Here is a 6,507-nt window from a genome sequence, read left to right on the forward strand (position 1 = left end):
TCTAGCATTGAAATATACACACTTCAAACCATCCCTGTGTCCAAAATTACGCTTCATCAACCACATTTCTGTATTAACAGCCTCACTCCTTGCTGTGTCTGTTGGAAAGCCGATTACTTCATCCTCTGAATTACAAATCCGGTTCCCCACCCCCTGCCAATCTAGTTTAAACCATCCCCTTTAGCTCGAGCAAACCTCCCTCCCAGGATATTTGTGCCCTTCTGGTTCAGGAGCAACCCGTCCTTCCTGTCCAGATCCCACCTTCCCCAGAACATGCTCCAATTATCCACATAATGGAAGCCCTGCCTCCTACACCAGCCCTGTAATGTGTTTAGCGGCACTCACTCACTCTCTCTACTACCCTGTTTGATCTGGACATCAGCAGCCAACCTAACTCCCTGTACTCGTTTTTCACATTCTCAGTTCTTTTTCTACCTATGAAATTGGTACTGCTGATGTGTACCATGACTGCTGGTTGCACACCCTCCCCCTTAAGGATCTTGAAGGCATGATAAGAGACACAGACCCTGGCACCCAGGAGGCAACATACCATCTGTTCATCTTGTTCACATTCACAGAACTGCCTGTTTGAGCCCAACAGATATTTGGCAATGAGCCAAGGAAGAAGTCCAAAGTATTCAACTCTAAAGAGGTCACATAATAACACACACAAGCTATCATACAACTGCAACATAGTGAGATGCTAGAAATTTGCAAAGCATAAAAATATTGGAAATGTTCAGAGACTCTCATGCCTGAATATATATGGTACGGAGACCAACAGTGTTAATGTTGTAGGTTTGTGATCACTCAGCACGTCATCTCAATCCCGATGGCCTGTATTAACACTGATTTATCTCCCTATAGATGCCACCTGACCTTGAGGATTTCCAACATTTGTTTTTCATTACAACCAGGTATGCACTGGAATTGACAGAACCATAAGATTGAATAGAATTAGGTCATTTGGCCCTAGTTTACTCCACCCATTCAATCATGGCTGCTATGTTTCGCAACCCCATTTTTCTGCTTCTCCTCAAAACCCTTGATCTCCTTATCAATCAAGAACCTAACTGCCTTAAACATACTCCATAACTTGCCCTCCATACCCTTCTGTGGCAATAATTCCAATTCGTTACCAACATCTGGCTGAAGAGATTCTTCATCTTAGTTCTAAAGGTCATGCCTTCACTCCGAGTCCGTGCTCTCAGGCCCTAGTCTCTCCTACTAGTGGAGAGATCTTCTCCATTTCCACTCCATCCACGTCCCTCAGTATTCTGCAAGTTTCAAACAGATCCTCTCAAGTACAGACCCAGAATCCTCAAGCCATTCCTTCTATGACAAGCCCTACTGCTCAAGATCATTTTTGTAAATTTGCTCTGGACCCTCTAAGACTAGCACATCCTTCCTCAGAAAGGGAGCTCAAACCTTCTCATCATTCCAAATGAGGTTTGACCAGAGTCTTATACAACCTCTGCAGTACATCCCTGCTTGTGTATTGCAGGCCTCTTTAAATTAATATAAAACTGCACTAGTCACCACTACCATCCTAAAAGTGAACCCTTTGTCCCCCACCTCTCAGGTTTCGGTCAGTCAGCTAATCCTCTATCCCCATGCTAGTATCCTGCCCCAACATCTTACCTTATTTACCTCATTTAGCAGCTTCCCATGAACCATCTTCTCAAAAAGGCCATTTCAAAAACCTTTGGCTCTGACCTGTCTAATTTGCACATTACCTCAAAAGAATTCTAACCGATTTGTCAGGTATGACCTTCCTTTGAAGCCATGTTGACTCAGTCCAAATTTACCAAGCACTTCCAAGTTCTCTGCAATCTCATCTTTAATAATGCACTCTAAAATCTTACCAATGACCAAGGTCAGGCTAACCTGCCCATAGCTTCCTGTCTTCTGCCTCCCTCCCTTCTTAAACAAGAGAGAGTTATATTTTCTAATGCCTGGGAACTTCCCCGACCTCCAGTGATTCCTGAAAGAGCATTACATGCCCTTAGACTATCCCAGGGTTCTAAGGGAGATAAGAATCAGGTCCAACTGATTTATCCACCTTCAAACATTTTAGCTTCCCAAGCACCCTTCTTCTTAGTGATGACCACTACACTCACCGCTGCCACCAGGCTTTTGAAGTTCTGACATTTTTTTTCTCCTTTTCAACTGTATAAGGTTTTGTTCTCCAGCTTGAACCAATGGAGATAAAATTACAGTAATGACTGATTTATATAGCAACATTACACAATTAGTCATGGCTATTCATAGTTACACCTAGTACCCACTACTAGAAGTCATAGCAAGGGATAACACAGGTCATGATAAGTGCCTCTGTAAAAAAGGCAGGCATGGCAGAAAATTTACAATAAAATCACAGAATTGTGAAGGTGAAGAATATAGCCATTTGGCCCATCACCTACATCAGGTCTTCAAACAAGCATCATTACATACTGACAATCACATGCTTCCCCACTCCACCCCATGTCCTTGCACGCTTTTGTATCGTGGATCCCCAAAGCATTCCTGAACTCAACTGGACTGCCTCCACCACATTTCCAGGTAGTGCATTCCAAACCCTAACAACTCACTTGAGAATGTGTTTCTCATTCTCATGAGAAGGTCTAACAAGTGCCTTGTACAAGTTCAATATCACGCCCTTGATCTGGTATTCGAGCCCCTATTAACAAGCTAAAAACATATTCAAACAAGGAACGAGAGTAGGCCAAATCAGCCCTTCAACAAGATCTTGCCTGATTTGATTTTAATCTCAATTCCACATTCCTGTATAGCCCTTGAAATCTTTGATTCCCCTGGTAATCAACAACCTTACTACCTCGGCCCTAGAAATATTTAAAGATGTTGCACCCTCTGCTGTTTGAGTAACAGGATTCCCAGACAGTCAGGCAATCTGGGAAAAATGTTTCTCATCTATTTTGAATGGATGCCCCTTTACTTTTAAAGGTATGATCGCTGATTCTAGATTCTCCCATAAGAGGAAACATCCAGTCAAGTCCCCTCAGGATCTTATGCTTCAATTAAGTCACTTCTGACTCTAAACTCCAGTGGTTACACATCTAGCTTGTTGAGCCTTTCCTCATAAGGTTTCTATTCCATGTATTAGTCTAGTAAACCATTTCTCAACTCCTTAAAACACATTAACACCCTTACACAACTACGCTGACCTGTATAGTACGCTTTTTGTTACAATCTCACCAACATCCTATAAAACAAAACATAATTTCCCTACTCTTGCATCCAATTTCCTTTGCAATAAATCATAACATGCTATTAGCTCATCTTGATTACTTGTTGTATCTGCATAATAGTGTTCTGTACTTTTTGCACTGGAATACCTGATCTCTCTGCATCATCACACTATTCAAGTATGCTTTTGTGTTCTTTCTGCCAAGGTGGATAATTTTACACTTTTCCATATTGCACATGGTCAGTTCTTCGTCTATTCACTTAATGTATCAATACACCTTTGTAGGTTCCATACATCCACCTCACTACCCAAAGATGGGTAGGAAAGTGAGTTATCAGCAAGTTTAGGAAGTATACCTTCAAATTATTCATCCAAAACATTTACATAAATTGTAAAAAGTCAAGGCCTCAGCAAGCACCAACCAGTATGGCATGCCATCCTGAAAGAGAGAACAAGGTGTAGAGCTGGATGGACACAGCAGGCCGAGCAGCATCTTAGGAGCAGGAAAGCTGACATTTCAGGCCTAGACCCTTCGTCAGAAAACCCACTTATTTCTACTCTCTCCTTCCTGTTATACACCGTGCTTTGTCAACTGCTATTTCCACCTGACCTGCCACCTTCAATGGTCTGTGCGCATGTTGATCCAGGTTCTTCTGCTTCACCACCCCATTGTCATTTTGTCTTTCCACTTTTTTCCTTTACACAATCTCATTTGCCACCCACCTACCTATTCCACAAACTTAGCAATGTCCTTTCAGAGGTTCACTGTCATCCTTTCAGGTTACAACTTTTCCTAAGTTTCATGCCATCTGTAAACTTTGGGATTGTCCCCTGGACACCAAGATCCAGATCATTAATATTATCAGGAAAGAGAGACTCCCATACTCACCCCTGGGGAATTCCACCACAAACATTCCGCCAGCCTTCATAATATCCAAAGACATGCCTCTGTTGCCTATTACTCATCCAATTATGTGTCTAAGTTGTTACTGTCCCTTTTATTCTATGATCTACATCTTTCATAGGTCTGTTGTGTGGCACTGTTAAAGACCCCTTGGAAGTCTATATCACTTCTTCAACCCTTTGTTACTGTTCAGCAAGTTAATTAGAAAGAAATTCATCTTCAGAAATCCATGCTATCTCTTCCTAAACAACCCACATCTTCCCACATAACTACTAATTCTACCTCAAATGAACTGTTTCCAGAAGCTTCTCCAAAGTTAAACAGACAGATCTGTAATTTCTGGGATTATCTTGACAATAATCCTTGATTAAGTCCATGTGTTGAAATTTTAAAGTCATCTGGCATCCAAGCCCAAGAATGACTCAAAGATAATGGTAAGCACCCCTGCAATATTTACCCTTACTTGCTTCAAAATCCTTAGATATATCTGAAACAAACTACCTTGTCAACTTTAAAGGAGCAACAATCTATAAGAGACTGGCCAGAGAGCTGTCTGACCTGATAGTGTGGAGCTGGAGGGACCTGTTTGATCTGACTCCAGCATCAGCAGTTCTTACTATCTGAGTCTATAAAAGACTTCCTTCTTATTCATTTTCAACTCTTTCAGTGAGTTTCATCCTTCCTCACAATAGTCTCAGCACCAACCTCCCTTTTTGAGAAAAACAGACATAAATCATTCAATTAACAGCTCACCACTTCCATGTACAAATACTTATTTTAGTCTCTAACGGGCCCTGTTCCTCCCTCAATCTTTTGCTAACTGTACGCCCACAGCGGTCTTGGGGATTCCTCTTTGCGTTAGATACAAAATGCCAAGTTGATATAGTAAATGATGTCCACAAATTGAAAGTGCTCTTATTCATTAGATAATTCAGGATCGTCATTAGGTTTAGAAGCCAATATTATCAATGCAAATAAACATACAATACTTTGAAAAAATACTTGAACGTGTATGTAACGTAGTGGTCACAGAGGGTTTAATTGGTAGCTCAGTACCTTTCCACAAAATCTGTAGTTAACATAAACGTGGTTCAGTGAAGTGCCTCGAGTGGCAGGCGGAATCTAGTTTGTGGAATAGTTCAATTTCATAACTAGTTCAGTTGTTGCCTAGTAAGAAAAACATGTCCCATATTCTAAAATTTGTCTAAGCACGTTGGAGATAGCAGAAACACTTTTAAAGTATTAATGCGACTTTTTCTCTGGAGACAGCCAATCACTTATCTAACTAAAACAGATGTACGATAAAAATAACAACGTTCTTGTTAAAACGAACGTATTTGCATCTGTTCTCCACAAAATAAAGGGAAAGGGCAACTTCGTCCCTTCCCTCCAAGCAACAACTCGGCTCTCCGTCTCAATAACTGTTGTCTTAAGAAAAAAGCACATCTTTAAACCCACTTTAAACGCTGTAGTGCCCATATGCAAACAAAAACCTTGGAACAACAAAATCGAAGTATCCGCATAAACGGTACACCCGCAGGTGTGTGTGTGTGTACAGAATGTGCTTTTAACCCCTGCCCTTTTCTCCCGCCTGCGACAGGAATACTCCTCCTGGCACTGTTCTGAACGGATTACCTGCTGCTTTGAACGATCTTCTGGTTAAAGCGGCCGCGCGCACGCGCGCAACCGCCGTTAAACGCTCGCGCTCCAAATTCGCGACCCTCCCCCCCGGCGCCTCGCGCACCATAAACCAAACGCCAGCGCTCGACACCGCCTTACGCAGTGCCTGTTTCTAAGCGCGGTGGGGGTGGGGGAAGGGCAGTGTCGTTGAAGCTCCTCCCCTCCTGTTCCCAAACCTGTGAGGGAAATGGCTAGTGATAATGGGAACCGCAGATGCTGGAGAATCCAAGATAATAAAATGTGAGGCTGGATGAACACAGCAGGCCCAGCAGCATCTCAGGAGCACAAAAGCTGACATTTCGGGCCCAGACCCTTCATCAGAGAGGGGGATAGGGTGAGGGTTCTGGAATAAATAGGGAGAGAGGGGGAGGCGGACCGAAGATGGAGAGAAAAGAAGATAGGTGGAGAGAGTATAGGTGTGGAGGTAGGGAGGGGATAGGTCAGTCCAGGGAAGACGGACAGGTCAAGGAGGTGGGATGAGGTTAGTAGGTAGGAGATGGAGGTGCGGCTTGGGGTGGGAGGAAGGGATGGGTGAGAGGAAGAACAGGTTAGGGAGGCAGAGACAGGCTGGACTGGTTTGGGGATGCAGTGGGTGGGGGGGAAGAGCTGGGCTGGTTGTGTGGTGCCGTGGGGGGAGGGGACGAACTGGGCTGGTTTAGGGATGCGGTGGGGGAAGGGGAGATTTTGAAACTGGTGAAGTCCACATTGATACCAT

General features: G+C 43.3%; 1 protein-coding gene across 1 annotated transcript in view; it reads right to left on the reverse strand.

The window, feature by feature from the left end:
* LOC125456667 (bromodomain-containing protein 3-like) overlaps nucleotides 1–5,814 on the reverse strand; it is a 143,158-nt gene extending 137,344 nt beyond the window's left edge. The window contains exon 1 of the mRNA XM_059648083.1: nucleotides 5,748–5,814. The gene's annotated coding sequence lies outside the window, so the exon portion shown is untranslated. The remainder of the gene's footprint in view (nucleotides 1–5,747) is intronic.
* Between the last annotated feature and the right edge of the window lie 693 nt (nucleotides 5,815–6,507).

The sequence above is a fragment of the Stegostoma tigrinum genome, chromosome 8 (genome assembly GCF_030684315.1).
Source record: "Stegostoma tigrinum isolate sSteTig4 chromosome 8, sSteTig4.hap1, whole genome shotgun sequence".
Classification (NCBI taxonomy): Eukaryota; Metazoa; Chordata; class Chondrichthyes; order Orectolobiformes; family Stegostomatidae; genus Stegostoma; species Stegostoma tigrinum.